General features: G+C 39.5%; 1 protein-coding gene across 1 annotated transcript in view; it reads left to right on the top strand.

Annotated features, from left to right (window-relative positions):
* clmpb (CXADR like membrane protein b) overlaps positions 1–22,141 on the top strand; it is a 69,641-nt gene that overhangs the window by 1,547 nt on the left and 45,953 nt on the right. The window lies entirely within an intron of this gene.

The following is a 22,141-nucleotide window of genomic DNA, read 5'->3' as shown; positions in this document are numbered from 1 at the left end:
GTAGTCTACGTGGTCCTTGCTGTTTAATGGTATTGCAGTGTGGAGAGAAATCAAAGGATTTGAGCATTTGACTTTAATTTTTCTTCAAATTTGTTATACATAAAATGTTGTTTGCTCATGCTTGATGTGGCTTTTGCTGAAGCCTAAATGCCTAAAGTTTATCTTCAGCTACAATTATTCAGTTACTAATTGTGGTGAAGTGTGTGTGCGTGTGCGATTGTGTGTGTGGAGAACTAGATGCATTCAGGGCAAGATTTGTATCCCCCTCAACCCTGAGTAAGAAAACTGAAGGATGCACAGCATGCATAAATGCTGACCCAACAAGGGAAAGTCTACAATAGTCTATGTATGACATGATAGTCACCTTTCCTCAGTTTAACAGAGCTCTGCAGAAGACATTACATCATTGGACATGTTTTATTTTAGGTCTTTATCACTTTTGTCATAAATAATGATGTACTTAAATCTAAATGTGAAGATTAGCAGAACCCCTCTGTTGATAATAATGCTGATAAGATCCTGTTCTTTCAAGGCAATTTTCTGCATTCAACATATAAATTATACAACAGAAATGCATTCATTTCTAATAATAGCAGTACGTTTTCTTTAAATAACCACATGCCTGTGCCTAGAGTATTAAGACTTGCTGTTGCCATGGTGAGGCATTTTTTTCCCCTCCCTGTCATAGTTATAATTGGATATAATACAATTTATTTAGCTGAAAATTATAATATTGTCCTTAATCCAGCATGGTTGGCTATGTAAATGATGATGTCCAGATGTATTGTGTGATGGTCTCCCCCACCACACTGACCAGGTAGACATGTGCATCTTTTTCTTTTCTGCTCTTCAATAAAGTATGATGCTTTCCCAAAGTTACACCCGTGTTAATTCAGCATCAGCATTGAGACCAAAGTAAAAAGAAGTGGCTATCATATAAAAGATCAATAGTCATTAACAGTGGCTCATTTTCTTTTTATTTGGCAATGGCCTTGCAAGTCCTGAGACATCCCTAAATTAATAATGCTGGAGATGTAATGTCCACCGTTCACATTACAGATAAGTAGCACAATTAATTGCCACAGAGAGTTCTGTGACTCCCTTTGGTATCTCGGCCCAGACGAAGTAAGAAACAGAACAAGGTCAAATAAAGTAACTCTCCCACAGAATGGTGCATTTGGAGAGTTAGGTAAAGGAAAGCAGTGATTGATTGCTTTGTGCTTGTCCCTGCGCCAGGATTAAATAATTCTGAGTGAGAGATTCTGAAAAAGAATGTCCATGACGTGATGATACAGTGTGAGTTACTTGACAGAAATGTAATTGCAAAGTATGAACAGCTTTTTATAAGTGGTCCAAACCTCTGCAAACCTCAGCTTGTGTGTGAGTGATAATGGCAGTGAAAAGGGTTCTTAGTATTAGTACTGATGTATGTGTGTGTATGTCTGCATGCAAAAGCATTCACATGTGTATAACAGTGAGAAGATGGCCGTGGCTGCGACACATGCTAGTGTTAGATGTAGATAAAGAGAGCAATGGCTCCAAACAGAAATTCTGTCCCCATTCTATATTTAGCATGTCTGCTGGGGCAGGCAGAGGATCTCTGAAATGTGAAGATGACAGGAGCCTCCTGAGCCAGAGGTTATGAAGTGACATCTTGATGTGCTTGTGCCTGAATCACACTCCCACACACAGCCAGCCAAAGACTTCTGACGTTCCAACACAGAGACATTTCATTATTTGACATCTAGTTACCATACATTCAGGCATGTTCTTGATCTTATTGTGACTTACATTGTTATTCTTTGGCGCGATCCTTTGTCATCCCTTATGTATATGCTCATCTTTAAGAATATTTAACTTTGGAGAGTATGTGAGGAATATGGCATCTCTGCTTTGTGGGATTTTGTGTGACATTTGAGGCATTTTGTCAGTTAGATGTGGAGCTTTAAGAAGTGAGTTAACCTTCACATCACATTGCAAAAGCATGAAGGTTTAAGATTCATTTAATCTCATCTGCAAACAATAATTTAGTTTAGTTAATAAATATGATGCAGTCATTACATTATGGTCTCAAAACAGATCATGTAGAGCATCAAATCATGTAAATCCAGTAAGCGTAACCCTCTATATATTGTATTAACATTTATTTTACAGTTTTTTTAAAAAAAAAGCAGAACGATGAATTCCTCCACATAGCTGGATGACTTTCCTACACCTGCAATGTCATTCAGTTCACATGCAGTACAAAGTGTAAACAGATTTCCATGGAGAGAAGATTGTATTACTTAAGGAAAAGGTGTCCAATCCAAATGGTTCAGCAAGGGCAGAGCACTGTGGAATACAAAACCTCCACTGAGGGTGACAGAGGAGGCCTACAGATGAGCACAGAGGTCCAGTCGTCCTTAAGACAAATGACCCATATCATTAACAAACACTGATTTGCCTCCCAAGCACTTTCCCCCTGATGTATATGGCAGTTTGAATGACAGCATGCTTCCCTGAATAACAAGACATCCTCTTTTTGTACCTGAGGGATTCTTCATGTTTCATTGATTATGGTGCTTTTAGTCAGAAGGTCTTTCTATTCTGTCGCAGCGAGCTGAATGCCATGCTCTGAATGGGAATGTTTGTAGGTGAAAGTGTACCCTTGTACTGTAAAAGCTCTTCCTAGTAGCAGACGAATCAGATAGGTTGTATTTTCGTCTGTGGTAAAAAATAAAGGTTGTACATGTGGGATTAACACAGTCTCGACTGAATGCAGGGTCTGTTTCTGGAATATTTCTCTTGACAGTTTCTTTAGCTTTCCTACTGTTGGGTTTCTGCCACACCCATAATTTCCAAGCTATCCAGATGTTTCTCTGTATAGGCCTTTTGTCATATGCATCTTGTAAAACTTCAGACACATGGTTTGACACAGTTGGGTTTGTGTAATGTTTCTGACCTGTAGAGCCACCCCCTCCCTTCACGTCCTTCCCTCCCTCCCGAAGAAAATTACTGCCAGATTATTTTGGAATGTATGAACAGGAACTGCCTATTTCACTTTACTGCTAATCTTTGACAGATGTTGTAGGGAGGCTCACATTCACATTAACTGGAGCCACATGCGCATGATATTTCTCCAGAACTTGTATGCTTTACTGTACACCAGTATTAGCAGACAATACAAGCTGCAGACATTTTCTGCAGATTAACTGGCAGATAATTTTTTTCTGAACAAAACTCCAAGTGATTTAAGTTGGGAAGAACACAGTGTTCTCTTTCCCAACTCACCCATCATTGATACTTTGTCATTGACAAGAACACAAGGTACTTATCGAAGCATTTTAGTAAGATTTACATGTAGAAGTTGCAAGTTGCTGGGTTTCCAACCAGACTTGACATAAATTACCTGCCACTTCAGTTTATTTCTTACTTTCAGTCCCTCTTTGATTAGTGTAAGGCACCAAAACTGTTTAGGTTTATAATAACAACAGTGACATCTCCCTGTGATTTTTGTCTTCATTTTATTGCTATTTATTGCACAAATGGAGTGGTGTGTTGGTCCATCAGAGCTTTCTGTGCATAGGAAAATTACAGTAATTACACGTCTGAAAAACTTGTCAATACTTGTTAATACTGACTCAGCCTGTGGACTGTTCATGTTCAACAGCAACATGATAAATTAAAAGTACACTTTCTAAACATATTAACTGAATTAACCATTTCATGACAAATAGAAATGTCCATACACTATATTCCTGAAGTTGTTTTGAAAGCAATAATGTAGCTTGTGACACTGAAACTTTGGGAATACTGAAACTGTAGCTCTCTACAGTTCTGTTATGATTCAGCCAAAGGCATTTGGGAGGGATTACATTTTTTTTCCCAGTTGTAAGTAAATGGGATAGCCAATGAAGCAAACATCATTACAGCCTTTTCTTTTCTAAGAAAATGTGAAGTGATTTGCTGCTTGTGAGCATTAGTACTGTGCTTTAATTGACATCTCTGATTGTTTTATGTAATCAGCAGATCACAGAGTGAGTAAAACTGAGATAAATGCTGATGCTGTCAGTGTGGCGGAGTAAGGAATAGTATAGTATTGATCCCATTCCTCGTTTAAGATCCATCTTATTAAATCTTTACAGATATTGGCATTACTTGAAATAGGATTCAGCAGTGAGTGCAAAAGTGATCAAAATTCATACATCTTGCAAAAGTACCATTTAAAAATATTTGTTTATCAGGGGTGGGGCTGAGAGGCTATCATCTCTGACCCCAAGTCCTGCTGTGGTGCTTTCAGGTGCTCTCTGCCTTAGTAGAAACTGGCAGTGCAGAATAGAGCCGACACACTTGTCTTCTCTAAGCAGAACATGTTTTTCATCTATGTTTTCTGTCTGTGAAACCAGGGATATCTGCTGTTTTCTCTGCAGCTTTGCGATCCAACTGTGCAGGAAAACAAACGGCTAAAAAATGCTAAAACCCTATTAAGTTGCAGGTTCCTACATCAATGACTTAAAGTAGGTAAAACGACACTTATTGATTAAGCATTTATAACTCATTAGCTGCACAGGGGGGGACATTCGTTGTGCTAAGGTCAAGGTCAAGCCTCCCAGCATCACCTGGAAGCCTTGTAGCTTGACCAAAGTGGGCCAAGACTGATTTAGCCAATTTCATTTTACCTATTTACTCAGAGGATTTAATCAGGAATGGACAGAATGATTTTATTACTGGACAAATCATTTTCCAGGAAATGTCAAATCATGCAAATTGTCTGCAAATTATTGATCATTTCTTAGCAGTTGTTTAGCACTTTAATTGGTCATGGGGTGCACCTGTCAAACTCCAACCTGTGTGACGCCTCATCTCACACTGTGACTATTGATTTATTGTCTCCAGGTTTCAGCTTGGATATTGAAACTGTATCCTGCCTCTGAGATGAGAATCAGCAAGAGAATATAGCTCACAGCTGGACTGTGGCCGTGGGGAGTATTCTCATAAATCTGCAAAAAGCAAAGAGTCATCATGAAAACAGAAAGAATTCTCATTTTTTTCCACCGTGGCACCTATCGCACAAAAGATTGACTATTCCAGCCCTGTCATTCAGTCTTGAGAATTGACTGTAGATGAATGAAAATGACTTGCAGTGCAACAAACAATGGCACGGCAGGTAAACTTTTATTTCCCTTCCTCTTATGTATTTCAAATTGGGAGTTGACTGAATGAACAGGAGGAAATGTTCCACGTCGCTCTATTTAGACGCCTGCTGTTCCTTTCAATTTGAAGCAGCCTATTAGCTCTGCAAGTAGGACACTCCATTAGGTGTTTTGAACCCTTGCGCTCCACTGTCTCACTCCATTTCCTCCTTTGCTCACCAGTCTTCCCTAAAGCGTTTGCGGCTTTAATCAGCAGAGGCCTCTCTGCCCTTTAGACATTCATCTTCAACTGTGTTTGGTTGACACAGAGCAGCCAGAAAAGACCTCAAAATGGATGGTGTTTGGCAGAGAGGGAATTCGGTTGCCATTGATTACAGTGTTGGCTGACAGAGTGGTTACCTGAAGACCTGAGCTCCATCTGGAGGTTCTCTTTCCACTCCTAATGCAAATCAGGACTTTACCATCTGTCTAGTTTAGATCTAAAGAGAGTTTTAAATTAGTTGGAAAAGTGCAAAGTTGTTTATGCAGCGAGTTTAAATAAAGAGCTTAATCTGTTTATGGACTGTAACAAACCTCTAGAGATAACCTTTAAAGTTTTGCAAGATGCACAGTTTGGCCGAATAATTCTTTTTAGGGACAAATATTGTTTGTCATCAGAACTTACCTTGTGTAACTGGCCTTCAGATGAAACTGTAAAATGCAATAATCTGGGTCCAGATTAAGGCTGCTAACCCTGTCCTCCTGCAGTGGATGTTGTGTAATGGATGATTTAATTATCCAACCACAATGCTTAACATTTGGTCTTTTGTTATGCAGCAAAAAAGGGGGAAAAAAAAAAAACATTGTAAGCTAAATAAATAAATAAATAAATTGCTTAGTTGTCCACAATTTAAGAATGCACTGTCACTGGTTTGCACTACAGCCCTCCTTTCAGTACTGCGCAGGGCTTTTTATTAGGTCTGGAAGGTTGGAAGTTTGAAGTTTCCACTGGAGATAAGGTAACGTATTCCCGCACTCAGGCTGTGGTTGGTGCACAGTACAGTGTCAGTGCTGAGAAAGCTTTTTTTCCCCTCTTGTCCTCCCACTTCGTTTCCCCTTTCCAAGCAAAGTGGTTCAGAACAGATGGCTCCACCACCTTTTTTTTCCGACTCGTTAGACTTGACTTGTTGATGAAATGGAGCCTTTACGCTGTATTGCCCATGCAGATGTGTGGCTGTACATTTTTTATTGTGCCCTCTGTCAAAAACTGCCCTGCAAAAAGGATAGATAGAATTCACAGCCTGGAATTTCTACAGCATGAAATCTAGATCTATATCTTACAAGGCTCTGTATTGTCTTTGCAGATTTTTAAATTAGTTATATGACCAAGAAGTGAGATCTAGACTTTTACAGATGAAAAATAAGAAATGGGGCATGTCTTTGTTTGGCACAGCTTTTGGTATGTGGTGCTGTTACAGAATTATTCTATAGTAGTAGAATATTTCAAAGGTTAGGCCAATAATTCTTCAACAATAATAAAACATAGCTCAGTCAGCAAAGATAACACAACGTTTTTGCCATTTGTTTGACTCATCCTGAGCCTGTTTAGCCTGGCCCGTCATGCAGTGTGTCAGACCCAACTTTACAGAGCATCACATCTCTTGTCAAGAAACAGACAGAGGCTTAGGACAACATTCAAGATGCCTGTCATGGTGTGGCACTGTTGTCCAAACTGTCATGTTCTGTCTTACTCTGGTCTCTGGATGAGGATAATGACGTATTTGGGTACATCCAAAGCAGTGCAGTTTCAAGTCAAAACTCTGTCGTTTAAAGTCTCAAAATTATTAACCATGCAGCTTCACACACACACTCAAAATTTCTTTTAGCAGCAGACATGATTTTTTTATTTTTTTTATTTTTTATTTCAAATGTTTTTCTTTAACAGGGAAATAAAGAGTGTTAGCACTTGGCTTGATTTGCTGTCTGGGATCCAAAGAAGCTACAGAGGAGAAAATAGCTGAGTTTGCAAATTCAAGCTCTTAAAATAATTAAAGTTGGCATGATGGTTCTGCTTTCTAGACCAGTCCAAGCTTAAAATAATAAAAGAAAAAAAGAAGAGAAAAGAAAAAAAAAGGAAGCTTTGGAGTTTCAACACGGCAGCTGCAGGCTATGTTATTCTCTGAAATTAGGAATAATGGTGGTTAGAATATGAAATGGGCAGATAAGACTAAATGAATAAGTTTGCCCATTTGTAGGGAAAAGAAGCTTTTGGCCACTGACCCATCATAGTAGAAAATAAACATTTTTACATTTAGAAGATGGAAACGCTGTTTACTCTATTAACCTTTCCTCTCAGCTGCACTCTTGACATTGAACAATGTGGAAGTGGCTGGCTCCTCGTTGGCCCTTTTGCTAATGAGGCAATTAAGTCTATACTGCCTTGGTTGAGCGAGGGGCCGAGAGAGCAAGGCAAGTCATCTGCTGTCTCAGCAAACACCAAGCATCTTAGCTGTGCTGCAGTCAGAATACATAACAAGCCTTCCATTGTCGTAGTGGTCGCCCAGTCGTCGTGGCTTTCCCTCATCAGAGTGACCCCGTGGCACAGCTGGAGATCACAGGCCGCATCAGGCCATGTTTATCCAAGTGCACTGAATCGCAGCAAATGGAAATGAAAGAAAAACACTAGCATAAAATGATGTTTGCGCTCTGCTCATGAGCTGTTTTGAAACCATGGCCAGAATTCATTATTTTGGTGGAGACGAACTGCGTATTAAGCTTTAGCAATTAAGTAATGGGTTATATTTTTATGAGACACTGCAACACACAACCCAGTTTAAAATATGCTGCTTGATATTCCTTTGTCAATGTGTCACAGTAGACTAAAAAAATGTTAGCATTGCTTACATGAAGCAAAGACCAATATTATATTTCTGTATTTCCAACACATTATACCTGTTTCATCTCTGAGCCTCTGTGTGTCCTGCTGACTTGAGTAACCTTGTTTCTTTAGGTTATGAGTTATTCATGCATGCAGCTAAAAGAGCTCTTGCTGCTTGACAGACTGATTGCCAGTGTAAGGTGTGGTGAACACACTGGAGGTTTACTGTAGAAAACAGTGGAGAGACAGTGCAGCCTGATCCTACTATACAAGACCAGAACAAGACCAGTTAGATAAACAAGGTTCTGACCTCTCTGTTACTAATAACCAGGAGACCAATCCATGGGCATGTTTAAGAGAATGAAAGACAAAGCACATAAAGCCATGCCGATGTATATTTAATTGGGTGGCTGTGTGCACACATACCTGATTTAATCACCATGTTTCTTCTCTGACACATGTACGAGGGATAGTTTGGAATCGCAACTGCCTCAAGAGCTTTCAAGGTTAATGCTGCTGCCTGTAAAATGTGCTGATGCATTCAAAAGAAACACCACTGTTACCTATTTAAATTAGCGTGCCAGCAATTAGCATGTTTCCTCCTTCTTAGCTTAGCAACCGTCTACTATGGGCTACTGCTGTGACATACAAAAAGGGCCAGCATTAGGGTCTAAGTTAATGTGTTTAAGGGATGCACAATTCTAACGAGTGATAACCAAAGGCTTAAGGCTGCTCAGAGGGGATTATGGTACGTAGCTGTCTGTCTCAAAGCTCAGGCTTAACCATCATACTCTTTTTTTTATTCCCTTGTATTTCTCCTCTCTGGCATTGAATCACTGGTGATTCCTGACACCAGACATTAAATAAAACATCTTACTCAGTAGGGAATAAAGATGGCTGCTCATTAGCTGTGGAAAGGTGTACCGAACCAGAAACAGGAGATGTCTAGGCAGATTTGTTTGAAATCAATGCTTGTCTTCTGAAGCCTCCACTACAGTATGTGGCTGCCACAACTTATCAGATAAGATTCAGAGGAACTTATGTAGCCTTGCTTAAGTCGGCTTAACACAGAGACATTCTGTGCATGTAGTTTTACAGTGAGAAATAGCAAAGAAAAAGAAGCGCTAGAACCCCTTTTAGCATCATATTTCAGCCTTCTTGCACAGGTTTCATTGTCCACTTCAACACCTTTGCCTTTGCCATGTGACCAGATCAATACAGGGTGATTATTCATTCTTGGTGTGAGACATGGATGCTTCTAAGGCAGCAGGACTTAAGTTTGACAGAGGTGACGGTTTTCAGTTACAGGACACTAAAGATGCATAGTGGCAAGGGCGCCAGATAAACTGCACAGTTAGCAGCGATCTGCACTGGCAACTGACTGCATGTGTTTGCTGCTGGCAAAAATTACTGACATTGAACATGACATGTTAGATGCCTTTTCTGCACATTATATTGGATGACACATTCGCCATCATTGCTGCATATTTAGCTTTCTCTCTTCTCACTCATACTTAATCCTTTCCCTCACATTTATTTGGGACATAGCTTTTAGGGTCATCTAGTAGCCAGCTCATACGAAGCAGCAGTGCATTGCATTGCAATACACTTCTTGTTTGGTTTAGAATTCGGAGAATTCAGATGTCCACCAAATTTTGATTTAACTGTCCCACAAGATCAAGGCAAATGATATAACTCTTATTTGGCTTTCTGTATTTACCAACAGGCCCCTTTATCTAACAGCCCTTTTGTAAAGATAAATAGACATGGGTACAATTTTTCAATAGCACTGTTCCTAGTCGTTGGGAAGCTCTTCTGGGGTAGACTGGGAGACCTTTTTATTGACAAGTGTTAACTGTGCTCCTCAGGGTCTTTGGTGTAAATCATAAAACAGCTGCATCAGCTTATTTTTGATTTGTAGTGAACTTTACTGCACTGAACTGCTCAGATCTCTGCTTACGACCTAGTTAGAGCATCGCCCACTCTGGCATTTGCTTCATTCTCACCAGTTCATTTCTCTGCATAAATAGTCCATAATTTTGTGTTTAACCTTCCTGGTCCAGCGGGTGGACATTTTGATGTATCTTGCACATAAAATCATCTGAATGCATTAACATGGCCAGCATAATATAAGTTTTGAAAGCCCTCATTATTTTATGTTTTGATTTTAGTTTCACATCACCTGTAGTTGGGTTCAAATAATCCTACTTTTTGTTTATTTATCATTTCTGTCAAAGTGTATTTTATTAAATTTGAGTGGAGAGTTGTTCTCTGCATCGCCACTGTTTGCCCGCATGGCATTGACACACAATAGAGGTATGAATGGTGTTTCACTCGACTGACCAGCATGGTCATTAATCCTAATATCAAACTGTAGCCGCTATCCACTCCCAGCCCCGGCTTGACTACAAGTAATCATAGCCGTACACCTCTGTGTACTGGACTGCAGGAAAAACACTACGAGCACAGAAGCTTAGTCCATCAATCTAAAACCTGGAATGTTTTTTTTACAAACCTTTTGTCGGAGGATTCTGCATGGCACCCTTTCTCATCCTAAGGGAATATGTTTATGAGCCCTTTCTCTTACTGTCCTGTTTCTTCTCTGCCCCTACCCCACTCCCTCTTATGTGACCAGGGGTGGGGGTTTGTGCAGACTGCGCCTGTATAGCTTTCCGCCGCAGGGCCGTGATGGATGGGCACTCAGCTATACGAGCCTTGCTCACCAGAGGCTGGCCATATTTCTCCTTCACTGCCCGCGTAGGCCCGCATCTGCACGAGGACAGTCAGCGATGCTGCTTTCTGTGAGCTCAGCAGGGCCGAAGAAGACTATTTGATTAGATGTAATGGAATTAAAGTAATCTGATTCCAAAAAAATGACATCTGTAATCTGTTGCAGTTACTGTAAATATGCAGTAATGAGATCCCTGATGCTTACAACGCTCCAGAGTTATTGCATTGCTCAGTTTGCATGTCCCAGCTGTGACATCTAAATTGTGGAATTTCTTCATGTATTGCGGAATCAAAGCTAGAAATGAACCCTATTTAATTAAATACTCTTATATGAGGGTGACATAAATTAACTATTCAAGCAGCATCAGTGGTTATAATTTTCTGCAGGTAATCAGCACTTTGAGTAATTGCTTTCAAATGTAATCCTCCTAACCCTTCATATCTGGGGTTGCTGTGAATGGTGGGCTGGTTATGGGTGGTGGAATCTGTGGAAAGGGGTGGGTGGAGGGATGTGTTTGTGTGAGGTTTTAGCAATGGGTTGACTCAAGGGCCATATTGTTGGCTTCTTCTTGATCATAGGTAGAGTAAATACTGCGGGATGCTCTGCATGGCAGCACACTGCTGCTGTTGGGTGAGCGACATGAGGGGAGGGGAGAAAAGAGAGGTAGAGTGAGGATCTGTCATTGATCCTGTGGCATTAGCCTGGGCTGCAGTCATAATGAAGCCAGTGCTGTGTGCACTAGGTGTGAGTCTGCATGTGTTTGTGTTACTGATAACTCCTGTAAATATCTGCATCTGGAGTGTTTATATCCCGGTGATTAATTATAACTCATGTGGACACAAATAAATCACTCAAAGCATGTGTTTGTGCGAGTGTGTGTGTATATCTCCAGATGGTCTGTGTGGGCCTATTAGTTGTTTGTCTATTTGTGCAGGTGTGTGCACATAAAAGCATACACTACATGTGCGTCAGATGCGAGTATGTGAACATATTGCAGGGTATGCACTGTCATCTTGTGAGTATACCACGTCTCCTTATTTTTCTGCCTGTTTGTGTTTGCGTGTTGCATCTGTGTGCATGTACGCAGTGATGAAGCAGGAGAGGCTGCTTGGCGACTCATCCATCATTTTCCCCCCTGGCTCACGATGCCCTCAGAGGAGTGCTGGTCTGTCACGGTGACATTGGGCCCATTTTGGAATAGAAAAATGGTGCATCCACCTCCAGCATTGCTGCTGCACATGCACTGCCACCCTCCCTCCTCCTTTAACCAGCCCGCCAGCCAGCTTAGATGGTGCAGTAACAATCCCTCTAAAAGTCTTAGATTTTACTTGCTGTCAGGTTCACACATGAAATCCATGGGGAAAGAATAATAATCACAGCAACTGTTTCAGTGAAGGGCCATCATTCGTCCACAGCTGTTTCATAAAGCACCTTCAGGTGGGTTTTCAATTTTTCTGACATGCCTCCCACCCACCACTACCCTCCCCTTTGATAAATAACCTTGGGCAGAGTGAAGGGAAAGGAAATGGGGGCAAGAAGGGGAAAGATGAGGCCACTTTATGAGCACCCCACCGTCTCCCTAGCCTGTGTTCCTTCCTAGCTGGTAATGTAAAGGGTGAGTCAGCATGAGCAACTGCAGAATACCAGCCCAATCAATCTGTTTACGCTTGCCTCTGAAGAGACAATGCCACTGCCAGGCCACTGCTGCGGTGTGCATGTGTCTCCCACCTCTCTTCACAGGTTTCCTCAAGCACAAAAACACTCAATAAGACAAGCTGTCCGTCTGCTGAGAGTGATAGGTGTCCTGGCCAAGGAGGTGCGTTGCTAGCAAGAGATGAGAGACTGAAGGAAAAAAAAAAGAGCAGGATATTTAGAGAGGCAACTGTGTAGGGAGAAGTTCTCATTTCAAAAGCAAGTTTATTGCTGCAGCAAGCTTTATGCAACATGCATGGCCACTTTTGCTCTCATCTGGAGTCAGACAGAGTAGGTGGGGCATGCATTTAGTGGCCTGCAAAAGTCTGGGCACCCTAGTTTGGATTTTAATCAGTGGAATTGTTCAGTGAGGAAAAGATGGCCCAGTTTCCAGAAGAACACAGTTATGTCTGATGCATTTCTTGAACATTATAAGCTTGATAACTTTTTTTTTCCATATTCTAGTATTCTAAAAAATAGAGAAGAAAGAGCAAAAATGTCAAAGTTTGGGTACCCTGGAGGGTCAATAATTATTAACACTTGTTCTGCAAATATAACAGGTTTTGTGCTGAGCTCAAGGTCTTTCAATATGTTTGTCAGTTTCACCAGTTTTTCTAGTTCAGTGGTTCCCAAACTTTATCTGCAGACCCCCCTTTTTAACGACAGCAGTAATGTCAGCTCCCCCCCAATCCCACTATCACATGCACCTCGCTACTTACAAAGAAACGTATGCAGAAATGTGCCATGAAATATTCTTGTGTTTATTGGCTGCTATGTCATTAGCTATAGTTAAAACCATGTTAGTGGCAGAAGGAATCCTTAGTTCTTCTGCTATAGTGTGAGGCATTTTTAAACCAGGAATCAATAAACCTAATCTTGATTAGGTGAGTTGTGTTTTCGATGAGCTGGATGCTGCTTTAGTTAAACAACTCTGCTATATATGAAAGGTAAGTAGTTTATTTCTAAAGTTATCAACAGGCTTTTCTTTGTGCTCAGGCTACGAATTCCTCAAGTGGGGTTCTAACTTGTTTGGCTTCATACTATCAGATGCTGATATTTTGAGACATGCAACACACTGTGAAAAACACTGTATGGATTTTTCCAACTAATTAATATTACAAAGTTATACAAGAAAGACATTTTACATATTTGTTTTGAAAAATTACAAATTTTCTGTTTGTATCATGCCCCCAAAAAATATAACAAAATATGACAAGTTAAATTATTTTTCCATTCTTGACATTGAACATCCTGAAATGTGACTATTACACACTGGCATATGCTGATGCATAAATATCCTGCAGCTTTGCTTTTTACAGGCAGTGCAGTGTTTGCCTCCAGAATTTGTTAAAAGTAAATCTTCCATATTTCTCTCCACCAGTAAAAATGGTCCTTTTGACATTGCCTGCAACACAAACTTAAAACATAAATCCTCCCTACAGTTCCTAACAATATGAGTTTTTCTTCTTGTGAAATTATGCACATTTGCTCTCCATATATATGTTTGATTTCCATGGCCAAAAATCTTTAATTTAAGTTCGTAACTCCACAAGACTCATTTTTCAAATGCATCATGCACATATGTTCATTTTAAAACTTCACTTTTAATTGCATGGTGAGGAAAGATGATTTTTTAAATGATCATTCCATGAAGGTTATATTTGTGCTGGTAATGCTTTACCACTACGCCTGACAATGCAAAGCCTTCCTGAAGGTCTTAACTGGGACTTTTCATCAGCCTTTAAACCATCAAGCAAATCCCTTTTTAAGTTTCCACGGTAAACCAATCTTTTGACCTCCAACAAAACAGCTACCTGAAAACGCTGGTTTCTTAAAGCCTTTTTATTTTTATTTTTTTCAATGTTAAGCACTGCTTAGAGGAGGCCATGACCACTTATTGTTGGAACACTTTTAAGCAGCAATGGTGTTTTATAAAAAGAAAAAGAAAGAAAGGAAGTAAGAAACATTGGTTGTCGGGATGGAAATTGATAAGATTTTTTACATTGACGTCATTTTCAATTCTGCAATTTGATGTGATTTTATTTGATTCCCCTTTTGATTCTTAACTTTGGTTTCTTTGAGGAAAAAAGTACATGAAGGATATTTTCTCCCGGTTGCACATGTGCAACAGCAGTAACATTCACGCTGCATGTATGTAGTGTCAAATACCATTGTAAAAGTTTAATTCCATGTTGCGTTGTAAGATGTTTAAGCATGTTGCTTGGGTTTCCAACTTTACTGGTAATAATCATTTTACAGACATTATAGCTAACACTGTTATCATCCTTCTTTGTAATATTAAACTATGTTTTGGATTACTTTTTCCTCATTAAGCCTGGGTTACAACAAGGCAATTGTTTACATTATAAAAGTTGGGTGGTAAGCAAAATCATGGAGAAATGTAAATTGTCTAGGTAATAAAAAATACTTGTCATCAAAAACTCCACTTCAAATCGAAGCACATATGGTCTTAACACAGCTGCACAACACTGGTGATTCTGTCTGTGCTGCAGGCCCTAACTTTCAACTTGTAACTTCTACCCCTTCAGAGGAAATTATTCAGCATTTTGCAGATTATACAGTGAAACAGATCTACCCAACAACCTCGAAAACTATTCAGCCTATATGCATTTAGCCCCTTATTGGTTTAATTTTAAATGTCATAATTTATGAACTGCTATAAAAAGGAAGCATTCATTCCTGTTTTTAGCCTACAGAGCTTCAGATTATTCCATTATTATACCAATTGGCTTTACCTACTAAAGAAAACCCTGATATTTAGATCTAATAATCCAGATCTGTACAGCAACAAAAGGGAGTGGTCATCCTTCAACTTCTGAAGTCAGTTTTAGGAACGTATGATTCACTTTCATAGGTACACAAGGGAAATGTTGCCTGTAACATGCATACAGATATAATCTATTTGCTTCTATTACATAACTGGATTCAACAAATTTTAATGTTATAACTTCAAAAATAACACTATGCTGTTGAAGAAGGGGATGTGAGGAAGGAAACAGGCACAGTGGGATTAAAGAAATATTTTTACTTGGATATTAATAAAAGACGTTCCATAGGCATAAAGGGGAAGAACAGAGGCAGGTAGGGAAAGATAGAATAGGAGGTTGAAAAGAAAAAAAACATGTACTTTTGCTCTGCCACCATCCTCCTTCATCCTGCCACCGCACACACACCCACATGCACACACAGAAAACAACAGTCACTCTGGCAATGTGCACAGATCTACTGATACATTGGTAGACATCCACACAAACACTCAAACACAGCTTTTACTCAATAAGCCTCCTTTCATGGATAACCCCACCATCTGACAATAGCAACAATAGAACAAATCCTGATCCCAACAACAACAGTAAACAGCAACGTCCTTCACTAAACCCATATGAGCATATTTTATTCTCCTTGTCTTTGCTCTAAAGCTGTCTCTCTGTTTTAAGAAGGCTTGGTTTTATTAATTGCAACCATCCGGGTAGGAAACGCTGGGCCACATGAATGCTTGATCATCCTGTTCTGTCACTTCAGATCTGAATCATTCTGTTTCATTCCAGCATTGTGCTCGGTAACTTGACATTCTCACCTGACCTCACCTTTCTACTAAGTCAAACCGAAGATCAACAGCTGCTATTAATTTGCATGACCTTGTTGACTGTAATGTCCTTCTGAGCTGCTGCTTAGTGACATTCCTGTATTGTCTTTCATGCAGTACTGAGAATAACTTCCTTCCTGTACACGGATCAATAGTGTGGCATGGTCTGTAAGAAATATTATGCCATTTCCCTTACAATAATGTCAGGAATTGTAGAGGATATATGCTAGCTGGGCTGAAATCAATAACTGTAATGTAAATGTAAGCCTTTCTCTTCCTGCTTCAGTGTGTTTATGTGCATTTCTATACAATAAAGGCAAATTTCTGTCTGAGAAAGATTCCCTGAACACATATTTCCTGTGTAGGGTTACAAAATATCACTCGATGTTTCCTCATGAAATGCACATCCCAGCGTTGTGATGTATTTCTCCGTGGTCTCTTATCACAGCCTCTCACCATGAAGGAATAGCACATTTCAATCATTCTGTCATGGGAGAGCTATAATCTTTTTCTTCTGCATGGCATATGTCCTTCCACTCCTAACTAATCCTTATTATGCCTCAGAAGCGAAGGTCATTGTCAAAGCCGAGGGGTGATTAAGTTAATCCACTTGTTTTCTGAATCCGATTTACCTCATTTTCCAAACTAGGGAACAATGTTCAGGCACAAAGACATCAAGATGATAGTGTGGCACGCATTAAGGAGGAGGGCCCCATACACTGGAGAGGCTTCTATTATCTGTCTACATTATCTGCATCCCATTCTGCTTTCCAGTTCTATCAGTGGATTTCTAATGGCGGCATTCAAAGCTATCTCTACCATATGTTGTGCTAGAGTGAAAGTGAGAGGAGAGCACATGAGTTAAGACAAGCATAATCTCTCTTATTCTTGAATCAATATGACACTGCAGTATAAGCCAGTAGCAAAGCAAAGCACGGTGCCCTGGTGAGTAGGAGTCCATGCTGCGGCCAGCGAGTCTCAGTGAGTTACGCAGTGCAGTGGCATACAGTTGACTTCATTAGCAGGTCCCTCCCTTTAAGGGAACGGGTTATTTACTACTGCACCGTGCAGAGACAGATGCTCCACAGATATTACACTATAGAGATTTGTGCAAGTACAAACAGGTGTGTGTAAGTAAATGAAAGTGTGTGTGTTTCAGGTACAAAGCTGTTTTTATTCCTTACAGTCAGCAAATCAGGCTGAACCTAAAATAAATCCTGAGCTAAGTATATTTCAATTCACTGGATGCATACAGTAATAGAATTGCATACCTGTGTCAGCATGCAAATATGTGTATATTTGTTTGTACCTGTGTGTGCATGAGAGAATTTTAAACTGTGACTGTGTCTCTGCACATCTTCGCTGATGCGTCGTATCTGCATGTGCTCATCCGTAGATCACGCAAACTTGCATTTACAAAACTCTTCAAAAATTTATCAGCATGCGTGCCTTTAAGTACATTAGTGTAACCATTTGCTTTGCCCCTTGTCCAATCAGATCATTCTCTTCTGCCTGAGGGAAACATGTGAACATAGATGCATGTTTGTTCGCATTCTTATACAAATTGGCCCTCAGGCATTTTCAATTGCTGCCTACATAATTTTTATAGCAATCAGTCACCATGGATGAAGACATAGTGTATGCAAGAAATTTACAAATTTACTGTTGTTTCCTTTCACAAAATTTGGGGATGTGATCTTGTCATACCCCATCACTGAATATGTCCCACCATCCAATGAAAGAAGACAGAAAATCAGAGAATGATGGTATGATTGACTCAGTTACTTTGGTAATGTAACAAAAACCCTAACCCAAAAATGTTACGTTAACATCCCATTACCAGTCAGCTGTTTTGTATTCACATTGAGAGATTATCTGATGGAGATATCATCTCAGTGTGAAATACAAGGAGGACTAGTACGCTACCAAGAAAAGACATGAAGCGAACACTAAGGTGTGGTAATCCATGTGATTCCTTTCCATTAGTATAATGGAAAGGAATCATATGGATTGCCATGGATTGTTTTATCAGGGATTTTAGCCAGTGTTACTTTCTATGCTGTGTTGTGTTGGGGGAGCAGCATTTGTGTAGATGGCAAAAACAAGCTTAACAAGTTGATTAAAAAAACTGGGGCTGTGATTGGCATCAGCCCTGACTCTCTGGACTTCACTCTGGCAAAAAGAAAATGAAGAATTCTATAAAAAGAATTCTATTCCTTGAAAACCCGCCTCTACATCATGTTTTTAATAGTCTTAAAAAGCTCTTTTAGTAAACATCTTGTCATGCCTCAGTGTTCTACTGAACGCTTTCAGAAGGTCTTTTGTTCCTGCAGCTGTCAGATTTTTTAATGAACACCTGTAATTTTTGTCTTTTTTTTAACCATGTTTTTAGTATTATTACATATTTAAGGTTTTTATAATGTTTTCTTCGCTGTGATCGTATGAGATATTTAGTGGCAAAGAAATTTCCACTTTAGCGGATGAATAAAGCTTATCTTAAGTCAAGCTCCTCAATGACAAATTTTGTGTATCTGCCAATACCATATCTGAATGAGTGTATCCATATCTAAAATTTTGAAGGTGGTGGTGGGGTGAGGTAAGTACAGAGCAAATGCTGCGGAAGTTTGCATTTTCACATTCTCATGTCTCCAGAACATTCATCCATCTATCCATTGGCTACAGCCACTTATTCTAATGTAGGGTTGTAGGGACCCTGAAGCCTATCCCAGGTGTTATCAGCCAAGAGGTAGGGTACACCCTGGGCAGGCAGGCAGTCCATCCACTTTCTCTACCACTGTCTAGTGCAAGTGTGAAAGGTCTTTTGCACTGGTTCCCAATAACGGATGAAGGCAAAGAACTACCAGTATACATTTGCAAAAGCTGTTGATTTTACATATTTAATCATAAGTTTCATTCCTACTAAAAATACGGGTACTGTTCATCATTGTAGTTGTTGAACTGAATAAGGTTTCCTTGTGTTCACTGTGTTACATTAGTTAGACTTAAAAAGACAATCTCTTTGTTGTCAAGCATCATTTGTTTTTGCTCTTGTTTTTGTTTTTTTTTTACAGTCCACCACAGCTGTCAGATAAGCCAATAACTACACTAGCTCTTCCCAGGGTTTTTTTTTTTTTTTTTTTTTTTTTTTGTCATTATTTGGACAAAATTACCACTGCACAGAAATTGTAATGCCAATTTACAGGACAGCATGTATTGCATTACATATAGCATAAAAACCACTGCAGGAAGCAATTTCTCTACTTTGGATTATGAATTCCCAGATTCAACCTAAGGTTGAAATTTTGCACAATTAAAATATCATATGATAGCGCACATATTTTAAACAGGGACCTGTTGTATCAATTTTTCAATGAAAGTAGCTGGTAACCCCAAAAAAGAAATTTGTCAGCTGATATCAAAATTCCAGAAAACAGATGCTCACATTTCGACCAGAAATCAGAGTCAGAACAAGGAGACTGGCAGAAAAACATACAAAAAAGACTTATTTAAATCATGAGGAATTCTTATGTAACCCTGTGATTAATTTAACAACATTGTGGACAGATAATAATCTGCTATGTAATTTAAATATTGTATTGTAAAACTTTATATCTGAATCAAACCTGGAGAGTACTAAAATTGGACTGGAGCTATTTGAAATTGACAAACCTGGTGGGTGCTTGAGCTGGGTTGCAGATTTCTATCACAGTGTGTATCACAGGCATAAAGCAGGAGCGGCATGAAAAAGATCGACAATGAGAAGGCAGAGTGGGAGATGAAGGAGAAGACAGAAAAACAAAGGCAGTACAAAAGGACTGACTGAATGTGGGGCAGAATAATAAGCAGACAATCAGTTAAAAGAAAAAAAAATTAAGCTGAAGCAAAAAATGCAGATGTCTAAGAGTCTTGAGCAGATCGCACTGTGAAGCTCTAAATCAGCCATAATAAACAGACCTCATTCACAATTAAAAACACCTGGAGCTCCTCTGTCAGATATTATGTCAAGTTTGCAATCATCTCTCTGCTTGTGTGTGGGTTCTACTTCGCCCTTTAGTCTCTCATCCCCATTGCTTTGCAAATTAAGGTGCAACCTCACCAGAATGAAATTCCTCCACAGCCAGAACAAACACCATATTAGGCATTTTAAACACAGACCCTTTATATTTGGTGACTGGTGGGCTGCAGTTTGAATTACCCTGGTATTTTTGTTGGCTATAGCTGCATTTCGACTGCAGAAAGAAATTATTTACTCGAAACAAAAAGGAGGGTCTTTCTTCAGCCTGTCCACCACCAGAAATAGGGGTGAAGCAAAGTTTTGGGGGGTTATTTAATCTCTAAAAGCAGCCTTTGGTTGAAAGGTAATACTTTTGAGATTACCTAATTCTTTGGGGTGGGGCATGCACTGTTGAACATTTCTGACTAGTCCAGTATTTCCAGCAACCTTTTTTTTTTTTTTTTCTCTTCTGTACTGGTTCACATATTAACATATTTTGATTTCACTGATCTTTCTGGTATCTTACACCTCAGTGAGAATGCATTAAACCCAGAGATTAAATAACCATTTAGTTCCTTTAAAGAGGCCCTAGGGCATTTAAGTTTTTTTTTTTTTTTTTTTTGGTCAAAATGCACCAAATGGTTTATCTGAATCTTCTCCTCAGAAACACCCACATACTTCCTGCTTAAAAGATTTCAGTCATACCATCCTTATCCCCTCACATGAATGTCTCACTCCTACGCTTAACAATTTATGGCTACGTAACCAAAAACACTTGATGGGTTTTAGGTAATGAGATGCAGAGGTAACAGATTTTCTTGAAGAGGAAGTGGAGCCAACCAGGGTCTCCTCAGAAGAGCTGTTTATCTAGTTTGGAGGCTTTTAACTGGATTAAAGTGTTAAACATCTGCATGCATCTGTGATGGACAAGGATCAGTGTAATCCATGGACAATATATAAGTTTTTAGTTACTGTTTGCAAAAGGTTTTAAGAGTAAAAAGTTTTTTGGGAACCATCCTTTAATGAGTTGAATTTACTGGAAAAGAAGGAAAGAAACTACATACAGCAATTGTCCTCATTTATTGAAAACTCAGTTGGCTTTTTAGTGTGAGCATAATTCAGTAGGCTGCGTGAATTGTTTGGACTGTTTGTGGGGAAAGCTTTGCATGAAAGCTGCAAAGGGTGCATGTAAAATATGCTTTTATCTTCTCTGTAGCTTTCCAGCTCATATGCAGGACCATGTTTGTGTTTGCAATACAGTTTCTGCTCGTTAATGTACTGTAGCTGGCCTCTGGAGTTAGCTCTAAAGTATCCCACATTTACTTGTTAAAGCAATTCCACTGTAGCCTGCCACCCAGGGTTTCTCCGCTTCATTTGGCAAAGCAAGTCTGCTAAACAAACTTTTTGAACTTTGCCTGACTTAAGCTCTGAACAAGAAGGGAGAGAGAGTAATCAATCCTCAGATGAAGAAATTGTGCCATTTTAAATATTTTATCCCCTCTGGTTTTGGAGGAAGCTGAGTATAAAGCGGGAATGAGGCAAGTAGCTAAATATTTTCTAAAAAAGTTAATTCCACGATTGCATCCACTATGATCAAGACTTTAATTAATCATCACAAGCGTTTCATTAGAGGGTAAAAAAGAAACATGCTAGAAGCTGCTTCATCTCAGCCTGTTTTTCCCTTTTAGTGTTTTTTGGATGACTGTTTTTGATGATGAAGCAACATTGGTTGTAGCCAGTGTGGGAGTTGAGCCTTATCACTCGAGTTCACATGGCAACTGCCAGATGGAGCTCTTGGTGGTAATTTCTAAGCTAGAGTATAGTACAGCACAATCATCATAGAGGATGTTTATGGTTTAAAGTGGTAAATGCTGTCACCCAACAACTTCTTATGAACTGTTAGAGTTCATATAAATTAGCATATTTACCAGCACGGCTGACCTCTCTTGGTAATAAGTGATTCCTTAAATCCTACTGCCTACAATCGATCACAGGTACTTTACTTTGTGATGATTTTTAGGTTTGGGTTTTAAAAGGTCACTATTAGCTGATACAGAAGTTCCTTCCAGTCTGTTTCCTTTAGGTGAGGTTATGATGGATTTTATTAACTCTTTCCCATCACACAAGC

This window comes from Melanotaenia boesemani, chromosome 9 (assembly GCF_017639745.1).
Source record: "Melanotaenia boesemani isolate fMelBoe1 chromosome 9, fMelBoe1.pri, whole genome shotgun sequence".
In the NCBI taxonomy this organism is placed as follows: Eukaryota; Metazoa; Chordata; class Actinopteri; order Atheriniformes; family Melanotaeniidae; genus Melanotaenia; species Melanotaenia boesemani.
Note: the sequence above shows the minus strand (reverse complement) of the source record. Positions and strands in the feature narration are given on the sequence as shown.